The 16710-nt window shown below is 40.7% G+C and overlaps 1 long non-coding RNA gene across 1 annotated transcript in view; it reads right to left on the reverse strand.

Moving 5' to 3' along the window:
• The window catches only part of LOC138065728 (uncharacterized), a 32944-nt gene extending 16619 nt beyond the window's left edge, over positions 1–16325 (reverse strand). Inside the window, exons 1-2 of the long non-coding RNA XR_011138832.1 lie at positions 16098–16325; positions 15916–15959 (exon numbers count right to left, since the gene is read on the reverse strand). This is a non-coding gene — a long non-coding RNA (uncharacterized lncRNA). The remainder of the gene's footprint in view (positions 1–15915; positions 15960–16097) is intronic.
• Between the last annotated feature and the right edge of the window lie 385 nt (positions 16326–16710).

Below are 16710 nucleotides of genomic sequence, written 5' to 3' on the forward strand. Positions count from 1 at the left end.
TCAGTTCTTCTGCCATCTATTATTGATTCTCAACCTTCCCCCCTCACAGTTCACACTGCATGCTTGTCACTAATATTACTAATTTTTGCTGTTGCATTCTCCTTTCACTACAGCCATGAATTGCTAATTTGCAGCATATTTAAATAGCATGCTTGATATCTTACTGTAAAATACTTAAGTTGCAGCTCATCAGCTTAATTGTTATGCTGCTACAGCATTTTTGCTGAGTTTTCAATGGTAATAACAGTAGTATCCTTAGAGAATATTCGGAGATGGTTATTGCTAATGGTACTCAGTCTTCATCAATCTCGCAATGAGGTGAATATAATTTTTTTAGAACTGCCAAAGTATCCCATGAAACATCATTTTTCTTCTTAAAGTACATCTCAGCAGAAATGGCTAAAAATCTCATTCTCATCCTGACTGAGCTGCTGTGGGACTTTAAAAACCTCTGTGAACTAATTGCAGTGATATCAGGCAAGGAGAAGAACATGTTGCTCCATCTTCCCCATTTTAATAGTAATGCCATGTCAGATTTCTTTTCTTTACTTTTTTAATCATGCATAATTATTTCAGGTAAAAATATGCAGCAGCATGTTCAGCAAGTGGGAGCATCTTACAGTGGGCCTTGAAGATCCTTGACTGCTCAGTAAGAGAGTGCTCAGCTCTTTATAACTTACTGCAGCCTCAGAAAAAAACATCCATGTATGATGGAAAGAGTTTTCTACAGGTATATTAGGTTCTCTCAGGTCTGCCTTCCTTACGTGGCCTTTATCTTTGAGCCATCTAGCAGTGGGCTTCCTCGGCATATCAATGTAATGCAAAATCCCTGAGGTTTTTGCGGTTATCCCCACATAGGCTAGGGGATCTTTGCTGGAGGATTTTAGGACTGAGTTAGACAAATGTCCCCTGGAGATGGTTGTTATTTACCTTTTTTCATTGGTGGAGAATGAATTAGAGGTTTTCTGAAGGTCCATTCCAGCCCAGGTCCTTCAAACCTCAGCTCCATGGCATGGGAATACTACCAGAGCAGCTTTTCCCACTGTGGCACCATTTCTCCCAAGTAAGCAGAACCAAAAAGGAAAAGCTATAGACATTTTCTCTGACTAGATTAGTGCCACAGAAATGAGTGCTAAACAGCACCTATTGGATCATCTTTTCCAGTGTCTCTGCTATTATTACATTAATGAGGTAATTTTTGATTACTATATTTTATCATCTGAAATTCCCCATCAGGGCTGGTGCTAAATTTTCCTATAAATGCTGCCTAATAATGGAAGAACAGCCAGTCCCTGCCAGTAAAGGCTTAAGCTCCTTACTTAAGACAAGACTGCTTTGTGCAGCGTCCCCTTACAACATAGAAGTGTTAAGGCATCAGAGACAGCAATATTCTGGTTACAGAAGAAAAAAGAAAAAGGAGGAAGGAAGGCCACTCCCAAACTTCCCATGATTATATGCAACAGGGGAAACTATCAAGAAAAACTAGGAACTCTATGTGCCAGTTATACAGAGCCATGTACCCACACCTAGGAATGACACCACATGTCACGCGTAGCAGAAATGAGACAGACATATTTCTATGGGGTCAATGCAGCATCCATAATTCTGGTGTGCACTTGTGTGTGGTCAGCAGTGCCCTTAAAAAAATAAAGCACTAGGTCACACGTTAATGAAATGACATTACCATTCCTAAAAGTCCTGCCACGCTGAGCTGGGTTGTCTAACTTGACAGCTGCTCTCTAGAATAACAAATTACTGCAGACCCTGCACAGTTGGTACCAGGATGCATCACCAACTATATTTTTAGAGATTCGCTACCAAGCACAAAGTAAAAAAGCACAAACATTTTGAAAAGTATGAATTATATGAAATTTATGAAAACTATGAAATTCAATTAATAATGTCATCAGCTAAAACAGTGACTTTGTGCAATGAAACTACAGTATATTTGTCCTCTCATTCTCTTGTGATATATAACGACTATAATAGCATATTAATATTAATGGACACAGCTAATTTTCTCAATTCCTCTGCTTATTCTGATAATCTACCGAGTTGTTAGTCCACGTCAGTCTAGTATAAAAAGGCTTTCTAGAACATGTAGATAAAAATATATCAAAAAGTTGTACTTAATCATAATAACTTAACAGATAGAAAGGGTGGTCACTCATTTAATGTAGTGGCCTATGAAATACTAGTAGGTCTAGTAGGCTATTTTATCTAGCGTCCTGCCCCAGGGAACTGCTTTGGAAGGCGTTAGGGTTCAGATTTCCAAAGAGCTCTTGCTGCTGCTGGGTCCTGCTGCTGACAGCCCCAACCGCTCCCCTCTCGTTCGCTCTGTGAACACCAATCAGAGAGAAATGAGAAGAAGATCTGTAGCAGCATATATGGTCAAGACGGAGAGGCATTTTGCTCAGAAGGGGCGAGATCCTGTATTTCACACAGTTCATGACCCATTTCAGCGTGTATTCATTGTAATCCAGTATTATGTATGCTAAGAGTTAGAGAAGCTGTCAGTCCTCTGAGTGAGGCGGTTAATCATGCCATCGTAGTTTTGGCACGGTACACATAACCGCCCACAGGTTACCAGCGCTGCCGTGCTTACTGGCATTGTCTCTTGTGATTTCACTTGAGGCCTGTGCCCCTTCTTCCCCTATCTTTGGTGAATGGTATTTTTGCTATGGCAAGTCTACACAGCAGACTTCCTAACAGGGTATGTCAGGGGACAGGATACCCATGACAGCGCGTGTTCGTGTGCAATGCACGTGCTCGTCTATGGGGAGGACTCAAAATGCAGCCATTGCAGAGAGGCATTCAGACTGCCTCGCAGCGTGTGCACGGCTCTAATGACAACTGACCCTAAAAGCTGCTGAGATCCTTCAGGCCTAGCTGGTGCTCTAGGACAGCTGCCAGTCATTCCTCTAATATCTCTCACTACCTGCTTGTATCTTATTCATGGTCTCTGAGCTCTTGGGGCAGGAACTCCTCTTGCTGCCTTGTTCCCTGTTGTGCAGGAGAAGCCTCGAGTAGGCTCTCACCACTGGCACACCGATAGTTAATAATGAAAAACAAGAGGAGATTCACCTCTGGAAGGCCTCTATATCTATGGAGGACTGCAGCTGGTATTTTTGGCTAGAATCATTTTTTAAATGGAGCATATTCTATGTGAGGCTTTTCAACATAAATATGTAGGCCTTTCTTGTGCAATTCACAGAGACCAGCATAGGAGTGAGGATGCAGAGTTGCCACAGACACCCCAGGATGGATTAAGACCTAGGAGTCACCCTTTGTCTCCTACAGCTTGATAAAAGCTCGGTATAGGACTGTTTCAATTTTTTTTCTCTTCTTCTTACTTCTCCCCTACATCTGCTGTCCCAGCTCCCTTTTACTGGGTGGCTGGGGAAAGAGAAATAAAGTCCTGACCCCACTTCTTTGTCACCTTCCTGTCTGTGAGAGGAAGATGACAACTTACACCAGCATACGTTCCTCCTGAACACATTGCCATTGTGGAGAGGTGTGTTTGCCCCTCTGCTACACTCTGCATTTGTGCTACACCACACTGTGTATGTTGTAATGATTCTTGTTAACTGTGACATGTGGCTTTCATTCATGCTTCTCTCCTACACTGCTCAGAACTTTCTCTCAGGCTCCCTTGGGGTTTCAGTTCTACATGCTGTCTCAGTGATAAAGTCTGGAAAGCTGAAGCAAAATGAATTGAATGGGTTTTGATTTAAGCAAGCCTGAAAACATAGTCCTAGCATTTCCTGATCAGAAATGTTGCACCTGCTTGATTACAATGTGGCTGAAGCTAGGGATGATATATACAGCTTACATAGTCCATTTTCCTCATCCTTAAAATACAATTTCATTTCAGACTTTACTTCAGAAGCCTGAACTATATGAACATGCGTGGCTGCTGCCATGCAAAGTTCTTAAGTTTTAGCAAGAGGGCATGAGTGTTTTAAAATAACCCCATATCCAAACTGGGCCCCTTTCAGAAAGGTCAGGATTCTTTTATCCGAGTTCCAGAAGCAACCTACCAGATGGAATGAAGTGGACTGCTGGAACATATTGCCAGGTAAACGCATGGATGGATAGTCCCAATTTAGGTAGTTTGCTCTTTTTGGAAGTGCGCATTTGACGTGCATCCAATTTGGAAAGAGTCTTGTCAAATATCTCTAGGACGGGGTTAGAGGACCATAAAGGGCTGCTGGCAAACTAAGCCAGGTTAGTTTTGCTCCCTAGTTCATAAGAAGTATTCTAAGTAGCCCAGCAATGCATAGGCAGTATTAGTAAGAGCATGAATGGCAGGAGAGGGAATATCTTTCCTTTCACTCCCTGTTTCTGCAGCCAGGTCCACCTCCATAGCACCAGCAACTAGGATAAACAATCAGAGGGAAAGTCCTGACTGAGTGCTGCTCCCTCAGGATGGTGAATGTTCAGTGTGTGGACACTGGTGCTGGCACATGCACAGGCTGGTTAGAGGCCTGGAAAATGTGCAGTCAAAATAGAATATACAACAGACACTTTACAGAGGCAAAAAAACAACTTGAGTGGAATAATATTTCAGGGAAGCAATAAAAGGAGACCTTTTCTCTCTCTCTTCCCTTTCTTCAATGCATTTCAAGCTTTTACTTGAAAGCTTCCAGATGAAATAGGTATCAGCATTTCACAGTGATCAAAACAATAAATTTTTCCTTAATACTCAGAAACTTTCTAAAAAACAGCCTAAAAATTCAGCCTGAGGCAGATAATCCTACTCTTTTGGCCAAGTTCTAGGAAAATGAAAAACTCTGGAATGGTGGCCTTAATCACAGGTGTCATTATCTGTGCTTTCTCTAGAAAAGTTTAGTAGTGCTTTGATTTGGTTGGAATTTTAAAATAAATAATATTTCTAACAAATAATATATCATTTTGGTAACCAAATGAAATTGCTGGTGTCCCTAAAGCTGCTCTCCAGAGGCCGCATTTCCTGTTCATTGTTTGTAGTTGGGTATACTATTGGAATGCCATGTGTTTGACACCTTACAGCTGTTTTGCTGCAACTCAATCATATCCCAAAAGGCCTGGAAAGATCAAGACAATTAAAAGACCAGAAGCAGTGATCCTCTTCTGTACATAAGGAGCACCAAAGACTGATCGGTTGAAGAACTTGCTCAAGGGCCCAGTGAAAGAGTTCTATCAGAGCCCAGTACTGAGCTTGTATCTACTAAGTTCTTAACCACAGCAGCATCCTTCCTTTTCTAGCTGTCTGAAAAATGGGAGATAACTGGCTCTGTTGGGTAACTATTTGCCAAGGTAAGGGAATTTGAAATGCGGCATCCTTCAAGGCTCTCTTCCTTTTCCATTTCCCATGCTGCAAATACAAAGTCTCTTGGTGAGATCATTACTAAACACAGGACAGAATATTACCATTATGCTGATGATGCAAGCTATATATTTCTTGCCTTATAGACACAGCCTCTGCTCTATGGGAAATTCTGAAAGACATCACTAACTGAATGTGTCAGCAGTCATTCATCTCCAAGCCTGAGAAGATCCTTGCTGATGGCAGAGGTCGTATACCTCGAGAGGATACTCAAAAGTCTCCAGCTTAGCACCATACTCTGAGCTAGCAGAGCCTTTTTTATTATTATTATTCAGTTGCATTACTCTAAGACCCCATCACAGGACTCTTGATAGGGCAATTGACGTCATTGCAGCTGTGCATTATCTCAATGTGATGGGCTATTGTGACATATTATGTCCACCCAGCAAATTTTTTTGCATCAGCTGCTGCTTATTATTTCTAAATCTTTCACCAGGCTTTACTTTGGCTATATTTAAGACCTACTCGTTGAACTCTAAACTGGTGTGCCTCTCTGCTTATACACCACCCACTGTTCAAAGTTTATACCATTGAATATGAAGTCAGCTGGAGAGCTGAATTCTGTTATGACTATCCTACAGAACAAAATTCGTTCTACAACACATCTGTTTCTATTTAGCCTTTCCTAGTGCTATGAATTTAAACTGAAAATATGCTTTGACTTTCTTGTTTTTAATATTAATATACAACACAAAATAGAACTGATAAATACACTTTAGTAAAAGTCTATGACAGAGCATGTGTCAGTGTGTAGGCACACTGCATACACATGTAAGTGTGTATGCACATATGCAACATACAGTATTACATGAATGTAAAGTAATGAAAGTTTAACCAGGCTGTACAATCTCCTGTATGTATTTCAGGGTATCAGTGTTATGCATCTTATTTTCCCATAATAATTTTATAACTACTCTGTGAAATACTGTGTATAATTTCTGTTTCCTCTTGTAAGTGCAGAACTGCATTCCAAATGCCATTTAATATTATACCTCCTTGCACTATACAGATGTCACAGGGTATTTAAATATTTTACTGTAAAATGCACATACTGTGACTTGTGTCCCAGAGGGTATCCCCTAATTTATAAATGCCTGATGAAGATGTTTGGATTTTATTTGATATTATTTATTTTTGATAGCACAGCAGGAAAGCTAGTGCACAGGGGATAATCTTGATGGATTTGCTACGACAGATCGGCCGTTTTATAAAATTTCCTACCCCAAAGAAATCAGTTCTCCTGCAGTGATGGCTCACGGGAAACTCAGATCACTACCATTAGCAACCAGGCATTGATAAATATTGCCGTATTCAATTGTTGGGAACTCATTTTAGCTTAAGATTTACACAGTGAACACAAAGCATAGCTTCTTGGATGGACTAGTTGCTGTGGATTACTTCCCAGCACAAAGATATCTGCAATGTTTATATTCTTCCTTCCATTTTGCCAGCCTTCCCGCACAGTTGCTCAGGTACCACCTTGCCTTTTTCAGAGAATAAAGCTACTCCTTCCACTAGTAAACACTGCAGGGCCCTCCGACAAGAAAGCTCTGCCCCCCACATACAGCCTCGGTGTCTCACATCTATCTGTCTGAAGTCATTAATCCAAAGACTTTCAACGGAGGCAGGATTCTCACAGCAACAAGCTGGCTTTTTGGGCTCTGCTTTGTTTCCTGGCTCCAGCTAAAGTCATCCCTGCAAGTGGTCAGAAAGAACAGCATCGCATTTTAAGCAACGCACAAGTGGGAGGCTCCCGCTAATCTGTGAGCTATTCAAAGAGGCTCACTCTCAAAAACAGAGTGAAGGTAATATCGGGATCTTCACAAACATTAAAGCACACCCTTTTTGCCTAAAATATTGATTAAATACATTTAAAAATTTCTTCTTCACATGAATTACTCCCATTGCCCATTATCTTTGGAGCGGACAAAGTAGAAACCTTTGCTGATACTAAGGTACAGCTCAGCAAGTTTCAGACTATATGTGATGCATGTGTGCACATATACATGTTTCACTCTACAGTAAGCTAATTCTCCCTCCCTTTTTTCCAGCACCAAAATGAAATACAGTTTGACAGTGGCTGCTAAGAGCAAAAGTTGAGCATATCAAAACAGATAACATTCATTTCATAAATTAGACTAAAATAATTCTTAACTTATGGCCTGTAAGTAAAACCAGAGAGAAAAATAAATGCCATTAGCTTTCTGTCAAACCATAGTTAGTTATATAAAAAAAGGATTCTGGAATATTTGGTGGATTTTGGCTTATTATTTTTAAAAATAATTTTAAACAGCTCTTCCAGCCAGTAATATATTTTCCTTCTGGAAGACATGTAGCATTCTCTGTTATTCAGGCTCCCATGGCATTAGGTTCTTTGGGAGGTCTATAATGCATATTTAAACCTCTTTACAGCCATCACCTCAGATTCCTGGGTTTTATTCTAGTCTCTTTATGCTATGAAATTCACATACTAGAAAGCAGCTAAAACAAGGTAAATGAGATTTTCATGATATAAGAAAATTGCTGATTGTCAAAAGCCAACGAGGATGGTTCTGTGATGCTCCTCAGGAGGAAAGAGGGCTGCAGATAACAGTCCAGAGCACCTTTTCCGTGAGCATCCCTAAACCCCAAAGCAGTTTTCGTCAGCTTCAGAATCAAAGTTGTTTGAAGGCAGTTTAACTTATCTTTGTCCCTATATCTTTTCCAGCCTGATTACTAAAGTACAACTAGAGCCAAAAATTTGGCTTGCTGTGCAAGTTATTCATCCACCACTCAAGTGAAGTCATTTCTGGTACGAGAAGTGACCACAGTCCTGCACTTTCAATGTTAAGAGATCCTCAGTCTTGTAGAAAACATCCTGGAATCTATTAATGAGCGCAGCTAATAAGTACTTTCTTATTACATTTCATTTGACAGGAATTCTGGAAACAACGGTGCGTGCTTGAACTAGGCTGTTCGCTAATGATTTTAATGGAAGAATATACTAGCTCATGCAGGCTGAGGTTTCCACCTAAAGCGAAATGAGTCCTGGTGTTATTTATGTTGAAAAGCCACAACCTAATATAACATGATCACAAGCAGCATTTACCAACACTCCTGGGTACCTCATGTGGTCCAGGACATCTGTGATTCATGAGACCACTGATGGAAGAGCTGGCATCCCTGACTACCTTTTCTCCCCTCAATGACCACCTGATATTACCAGTGACTTTATACGATGTCCTTATTAAGAGATGCTGGCAAATTGCAACAATGCTATGGAAGGCAAAAATTTCAATCTGTAAAACAAATATGGAAAATTATGCAAATATGGAAAATCAGCCTACATCTAAAAGAGGTAACAGATATGTCCCTCATAAGGGCATAACAGGAAAATGCACTAAAAATAACACTCCAGCTGCTGAGATGCAGATAGCAGAACTCCCTATTCACCGTTAACCTTCAAGAACTATCAGTTTATCATGGGATATAAAAGTGTGAGAGAGGAAAAAAAAAAGTTAAGTAGGAAAAAGGGCTCTAAACTGAAACAAAATATGAGATTTGACAACTAATGGCCCAATCCAAATTCATTGCAGTGAATGAGAATATTCTCACCAAATTTAACACACTCTGGATCTGTGCTTAACTTGGAATAAAGATGACATGAAAGAGAGAATGTGTATGAGATATATCATACAGTTTTAAATAGCTCTTCTCCCCTAGGCAATGTATTTACTTATGGAGAAGAAAGCAAATGAAAAAAATAACAGAGTGGGCTAGTATTCAGGGAAAAAATGAACTGTAAAAGGACATGTACTAGCAAGAACAAAGCATAAAATCTTGCATTTAACCAGAACGCATGAATATTCCCAAAGAAAGCTGCAGGATAACTTCTGTGATGAAAAGTAAATACATTCTCACGTATTTTGTTAGATCAAGGTCAAAATGTTTTGATGGTTTTCAGGATAAAGCCAAGAACAAGTTAATGACACCCAAAGGGATTGTTAAAAGATATAAAATAAATGCAAACATAGTCTGAAAGTAGGGCTACTTTGGTAGGAGAGAGACAGCCAAAATTCATGATTCCTAGATAGATATATTTATTATTTGTCTTTATTGAAAGGAGTAAGTTTGACAGAAAATGAGACATAAACAAATTACTATTAATAGCACATAAGTAAGAAAATCAGAGATAGCTAACCGATTAGTCCAGGTGAAATGCATCCCTGACTACACGCTGAAAATACTGAGTCCTTGAAAATTATTTCTGAAAAAGTCATCTAGCATAGCATAGCAAGTGTAATATCAAACATCAGTAGAGTGATTTACCGATCAATGAGTGTAATTTCAAGCATACTCTATTATGAAAAAGAACAGAACAAGTGCTGAGGGGAAAAAGGAGGAGAAAAAGAGGAAAAAAAGAGAGGAGAGGAGATGAAAAAGAAAAAGAAAAAGAAAAAGAGAAAGAAAAAGAAAAAGACCCAAAACACTCCTCTTGACTTTCAAAGGATAATGGAACAACATGCAATAAGCAGCATAGGTTCATAAGGAACATGTCATGCCAAAGAAACATGATTGGTTTTTTTGACAGAACTGCAGAAATCCTGGATGAAAGATACACAGCATGATTTTAATAAACAATTTAATACAGTGTCTCACTGTATCTCCCAAAATGAATTCAGATTGCTTTGGGCATAAGCACTGTCATGTAAATTGAAAACAGATTGAAGGATCACAAACATTGGCTGGTGATAAATGGTGGACTGCACTAATTTGTGGGGAGCTATATAGTGAGTATACTGCAAGGCATAAAGTCACTTCTTGTTTTAATAACTTCATTAACAAACTGGAAGGAGGGGTAAATAACATGTAAAGGAGCACTGCAGATGAAAATGCAGTTGGAATAACTCTAAAGTGGATAGAAACGTGGGCAGAAAATAACAAACTAAGGTCTAACTTTAAAAAAAAAGGAAAGTCAAAAAACCGCAGCAGCAAGCTACCACGTTAGAGAAGGAACAGTTCACAGTAGGAAAAAAAATATGTATAGGCAAAATAATGGCATAGACTTTCCCTTGAGAATGAAGGACAGGATATCCGTGAGGGGCTGGAGTGTACTGCGTTAGCCACAAAAAACAGTATATATTTGGGCTGCCCATTCAGTGATTTAATCTGGACCAAGAAGGCAGAAAATCCTCTGTGCATGGAGCACATGTAAAGTTTTAAATATTTACAATCAAATATATTTAAATATTCTCAGCTAGAGTGTAAGCTCGAGGGCCACACAAGGGAGAGAGAGATGAGGGAGACCACAACACTGGGAGGTACAGGTAAGGGTGTGGACAAATGACCTAAAAGGTTGTCTGCTCTGTGCTCTCCTGGGAGGAGACCACCTCTGCACAACCACTGTGGCTTCTTCCTCTCCATTTTATTCCTTAGACTGCCCTTTTATCTTTTGCCCTCCTCTAAAGAGAATCTTTTCCTTCTCACACAACTATTTTCTTGCTGTCAGTCAGCCTTCCTAACTCCTCTCCCTCTTCGTCCTTCACAGATTCTTTCTCATTTTCTTCATTTCCCTTTAGTTCTGCACTCGACGCTTAAAACCAACCACTGAGACGTCATTCAGCTGCCTCTGCCACCTTGGCATACATGTGCTCCCTCACTCCACCAGCTGCCACACACATGCTGCTGATCACGCCTCCTTCTCTCTCACTGTCCTCCATTCACCTGTACGATCTTTGCCCATTCCCTCTCCCTCTTCTTACTCCCTTACTAATTAACTAACTCGGGCACTGCTCCATTGGCACCACACTATCTCCGTGTGATAGTCGCTGAAGAAAAGAGAGAAAATGAGAACCAAATGAAAAAAAGTCCCACACACTTGCTAAGAACATGCCGTGTCTTCTTTACAATATATGGAAGAGTGAAGAGGTAGCGATCATCACCACAGAGTTTCGTCTGGAAAGTAAATGGTGTCAAAGGGGGTGCTGTTCTGCCTGGCGATCTGCACTGTCCTGAGGACAGCAGTGCTTCCCAAACCTTTTGGATCCATGAACTACTGCCAGCTCTTAAGAATTTCTCAGCACATTTTTGAGTGGAATTGGTGCAGTTTATTCTTCCACTGAATTCCTCAGATCAACTGTGAAACACTGGCCATCGCCTGACCTATCTTCCTTATTTCATGGACCAAAGCTTAGAAGTCCCCACCTATCAGGACTTAATTTCTGTTGAAATTCAGTTCTTCATTAAATAACAAACTAATACAAGTAAAGACTAACTGGAGCAATGTGCCTGGTGGTTATCTGGATCACCAGGCAGATTGATTGAAACCTTTAATGCCAGTTTCAGTCTTCTCAAGGTCCCCAGCTCAGATCCTGAGGAGCTGCAGTATTCAAGTCTGGAGGTCAAGAAAGAGAAGAGTACCATGACCAGTTCTTTGTATGAGGCAATTAAGACAACTCAGGAAGGAACAGGAAAAGTAGCTTCTTTTGTATAAAGCAACTGACTACGCGACTGCTGCTACTACTACTAATAGTGATAGAGTCTCAGAATTCTCTGAAATCCAACAGTCAAAAGAAATTCACCAATGGGGGATATCATGGAATGTCAGTTACATTGAAAACTGGCACCAGCTACCAATAAGAAAGTCTGCAAAGGTTACACAACACTTGTATTGCAATTCTATATTTCTTATTGACTGCAGGTTGAAAAACATGGATAAAGTTTTTTAAAAAGGAAAGATTTTATTAATTTTTCCTGATGTGAATTTTATAGCCAGGCAAAGGAGAAAAATACCTTCCCATCTCACCTCTAGTAGATTGTTAGGGGATTATTGTAGATTATTGGGGGCGCTTTTCTGTTTGTGCACAGAAATTCATGAACATGATTACTAGTAAAATGGATGATGCTAAACATGAGAGCCTAAAGTAAGTTGACTTGGTGTGGATGGACATAATTGACGTGGTTTTACTCTCACTGTCTTAATCTATGGTCTCTTAAGAATATTTGCTAATAATAGATACTCTTTTGCCCCAACTCCACTTTATACAAATGTAACTTACTCCCCAGGTAATGCACCTCTAGAAAAAGTATTGACTTTATCTTCTTCCCTCTCCAACTATTGAGGTTGTTAGGTATTCTACATATTCTTCTGCCTTTTGGATAAAATATAGGACAGCAAAGTGGTAATCAGTCACATTTTAGTTTTCCACGTAATGTGGATCGCTTGCCTTTTTATTACTAATAAAAACAGAAGGATTGTTGGTAATCATGTTTCAAAACAAGGACAACTTTAAAAACAAACCTACTTGGACTCTGTGATATGGGCAACTGATGCTGACCCTTTAGAACAGAATTCAGACTTTAGGAGAAGAGAAAGTTTAAAAAGAAAAATGTGAAGCCAGATAGGAATAGCAACATATACTCAGGAGCCATTGTAAGCTTTCTTAATGGACGTCAATAAATGCAGAAACACAACAGTAATTACAAGAAATTCCCAATATTACCATTAAACTTTGAATTCCTCTTCGAACTTCAACTTAAAACCTTTTCAACATTTGTTTATTATCACTGAGCCTGGTCCAGCCATATAAGCAACTGACATCAACAATAAAAATCCTTCGATGGTTTAGGGGATTTTGATCTCTTGGAAATAAAAATCCCAGTGATACTGCATCATAGGAAATAAGTTATCTCCGAACTCAAGATTTCTCTTACACAGTAATATACATCAAAACCCAGTGAGATATAAGGAGACAGTGTCAACTGATCAGTTTATCAAAAGCAGGGAAAAAAGTTGTTCTTTTGTTCTAAATGAGGAAGGACAGTGCAGTGCATGGGGACTGAACATGCCAGAGCTTAAAACTAAAGAACAAAAATTATTCTAGGAAATTTACTCTTTTTCTTCTTCATTGACCAACTGAACCCTGAGGAGAGCTAAGCAAGACAGTAATAATCCCTTCTCGCTGCAAAAGCCTAACATGTTCAGGCTAAGATTATCACTTACGCAAATAAGTATGGGAGATGTCAAAAAAAAAAAAAAACATGCTGTAAGCATTGAAAACTTTTGATTTCTTTACCATCGCTGAAATGTGAAAGAACAGAAAAAAGAATGAATGTATTTGAAAACCTTTCAAATTCCATAATTTTATATTTTTTTCATACAGAAACATTTATTATCTTTCCTATTATAGATCTTGGCTGCAAAAACATCTCCAAATTTCAGTTCCATCATCTAGCAGAGAATTTTTTTTAATGTGTTATAAATATAATCGTCTGGTTGTGGTTTGTGAGACTATTTCTAGGCTGATGCATGATTTGGTAGAAGGATTGTCAAAATATGTAGAACTCCTTCAAAAGAGGAGCACACTACAAAGTTGTGAAAGCCTGACTGAACTAAAAGAATTAGAATGTGACAGAGTAGGAAAGTCATCCTAAAGGCAGATCTTATCATAAGAAACAACTCACTGATATGAAAGACACTGGACATAAGTAAAAAAACTAACAATCCCCCAGAAATTACATGGACTGTACAATTTTTTAATGGAGTAGTTGAAACCAAAGAAACTGGGAAACCCACATCTTCAGACACTAACTTCTAGCATCTTACAAGGCAGCAACACTGACATTGTAAACAGGGGAATATAATAACAGTAAATTAATTGTTTTTAAAGCCAGCTAAAGAGGGTCTTTGCAGATTGACAGAACTAAGTAATTACGGTGAGGTGCAGAAGCAGCACGTCAATCCTAACCCTGCACAAATCTATGTCTCAATGAGATGAGAAACCCCTAAGGAATATCACCTCTTGCATGTACAAGGTTTTAGCAAGACAAAAGCCCAGAAGAGCACTTTGATCACAGCTATATAGATACCACAAGCTCCTCCATTCTAGGCAGGGTGATTTTATGGGAACAGCCTAGAAAATCTAAGTATTTGCATGTACTGCTCTTTGTAACAAACCAAACACTTAATGAAGTAAGATAAATGTGACAAATTTGTAGGCAGAGGACAATAACTTAGGAGCCCTTTTTTGTGTTCAGAAAACAAATTTCTGTATTACAAACCAGATGGAATGCTGACACTGAAAAAATGATGCACTGCTCGGTTCTTATCTCACCAGTAAAGGATCTGTGACGTAAACCAAATACTGCTTAACCTTACTCTTTGCGATCCATATTTCTTCCAGAAGTATGCAGAAGGGCAGTACCTTTGCTAACTCCCGTCTGCTCCTTCCATATAAAAGCCAGAAGAAATATTCCGCAGTATCCTTTAAAGAGCAAGCAGTGAATTTATCATATCTGTTTGCAATGCCCTTTGGGACTCTTCAGGAAGAAAGGCACAGTAAATGTAAGCTCATTATCATCATTAACTCCTTTTATGCACCAGCTGAGCTCAGAACAAGCAAATGGGAGAAAAAATATAAGAAAAAAAGGGTAAAATATACTAAGCATTATTTTATTTTCCTGCTGGTCATTTTTTCCTGTTCATAAATATCTTTATTAGACAAAACTTAACCATTTAACTCCACCAAATGATACTTATATTGCTAAGGATGAATAAGAATAAAATGGCCTAATTTATATTAAGGGACGTAGCAGTGCCTAATTTTTACACTTGTTTTCCTAAGCTTAGAAACATCTCAGACTTCCCACAGTCACACCTCACATGAACGTATGAGAGAATGGTTTCAGGAAAAGGAAGAACTTTTCAGTTTGTCCAGTGTCTTTTTGCATAACTATAGCACCTGCCCAGCGGCATGGCGCTACATCTGATTTGGATGAGACTTGACTCACTAATTTTAGCCATTAAAAAGTCAGACTTTTTATCCAAAATAGTTTTCTAGGCTCCTTCTAGGGTACAACAGTGAGAGAGAAGCATCTCCAGAGAGCAATTTATACCACATACCTTGGACATTAATATGGAATTAATGGTCTTCAGAAGGCACTTTGCTCTCTCCATTGATAATAAAACACAGTGAGTATCTTTATGTAAAGGCCTAACTTCCTGGCAGTTAGGTGAGTTTGTGAAGCTGTGCTTGTATAAATAAATAATAATTAACAATTCATATGGAAGGGTCCTTTTGTCACTGCAGCTTGAGTCAACCCCATTGAAATCAATGGTAGTAGTCTTGTGTCTTTTACTCTATCTGATAGATGTGGCCCTATGTGTGTGTGTGATGTATGTTCTACTGCTGTAGACTTACATGGTTTTCTCTGTTGACTATTAATACAGAAAAGACAGGGCCCTAACCTGCCGGTACTGGCTACATGCACAACTGTCAAGACTTTAAAGATTGGCCTCAAGGAAGAAGTTCACAGGACTAGATCAGATCCATGGTCCTGAATCCAGTCCGTGAAACAAGGAGCTCTCATCACCTTGACTAACGTTCTGGTCTTTAAACCAAATGGGTTAAGAGAGTTTGAGAGAGGAAAAAAAAAATGAATGGCTCTCAAACAGCTTTATGGGATACAGTTAAAACTGTTAGAAACGTGTTGGAAATAAGCTACAAAAAAAAAACCTCTTAAAATGGAAATGAGAATGATGGAGTGCCCCACAATTTAAGGCTACTTACAGTGAAATATTTACTCCATCCAGTTTTGGTCAACTAAGAAGTCACTGGAATGAAAAATATGAGAAACAAGAGGAGCAAGCTGGAAAAGCCTTCTGACTGTACAAAGACCAGAAATAAAAGCATACAAAAACGTTCAAAACCGGAAAGAAAGGTAAGCCTGCCTCCTCAAGCACTGAAAATACCGGGAGGTGCTCCGGGCACTCGTGAGCCGCAGGGGTGAAGTCGTGGACGCCATTCCTTCGGCGGCACCGTGCCGTTTCTCCTTCCACCTGAGGATTTGCCTCCCTTCACCCGCTGCCCCTCGACGGTGACAGGACAGAGGAATCGGTCCCTCTGCTCCTCCAGCCAGGGGAGCCGGGGGGCTGCCAGGCCGTTGCCTCGCCGCCGCCGCCGCCGCCGCCGCCGCCGCCGCCGGGCGGGCGGGCGGGCAGCGGACCGGGAGGGCGGGCGGGCGGACCCCGCGCCGCCGCCGCCGCCGCCCGGCGGGGAGGGCAGCGCTGGCCCCGCGGCGCCGCCGGGCGGCGCGTGCGCACTGCGGGCCGCCGCGCTCGCTGCCCGCCGCCCCTGCGCGCCCGGGAGCCGCGGCGGAGCCGAGCCGAGCCGAGCCGAGCGGGGCGCAGCGCGGCCAGAGCCGGCGGGCAGCCGTGCCTGCCGGGCGAGCAGCGCAGCCGCCGCTCTCCCGCTGCTCTGCCTGCCGGGCGGCTTTTGCCGTTGCTTCTGGCTCTCGCTGCCGGCCGCCTGGCTCGCAGAGGCGGAGGCAGCCGAGCAGCACGTTACCGGGGCGGGGAGCCCCGG

The sequence above is a fragment of the Struthio camelus genome, chromosome 1 (genome assembly GCF_040807025.1).
Source record: "Struthio camelus isolate bStrCam1 chromosome 1, bStrCam1.hap1, whole genome shotgun sequence".
Taxonomy (NCBI): domain Eukaryota; kingdom Metazoa; phylum Chordata; class Aves; order Struthioniformes; family Struthionidae; genus Struthio; species Struthio camelus.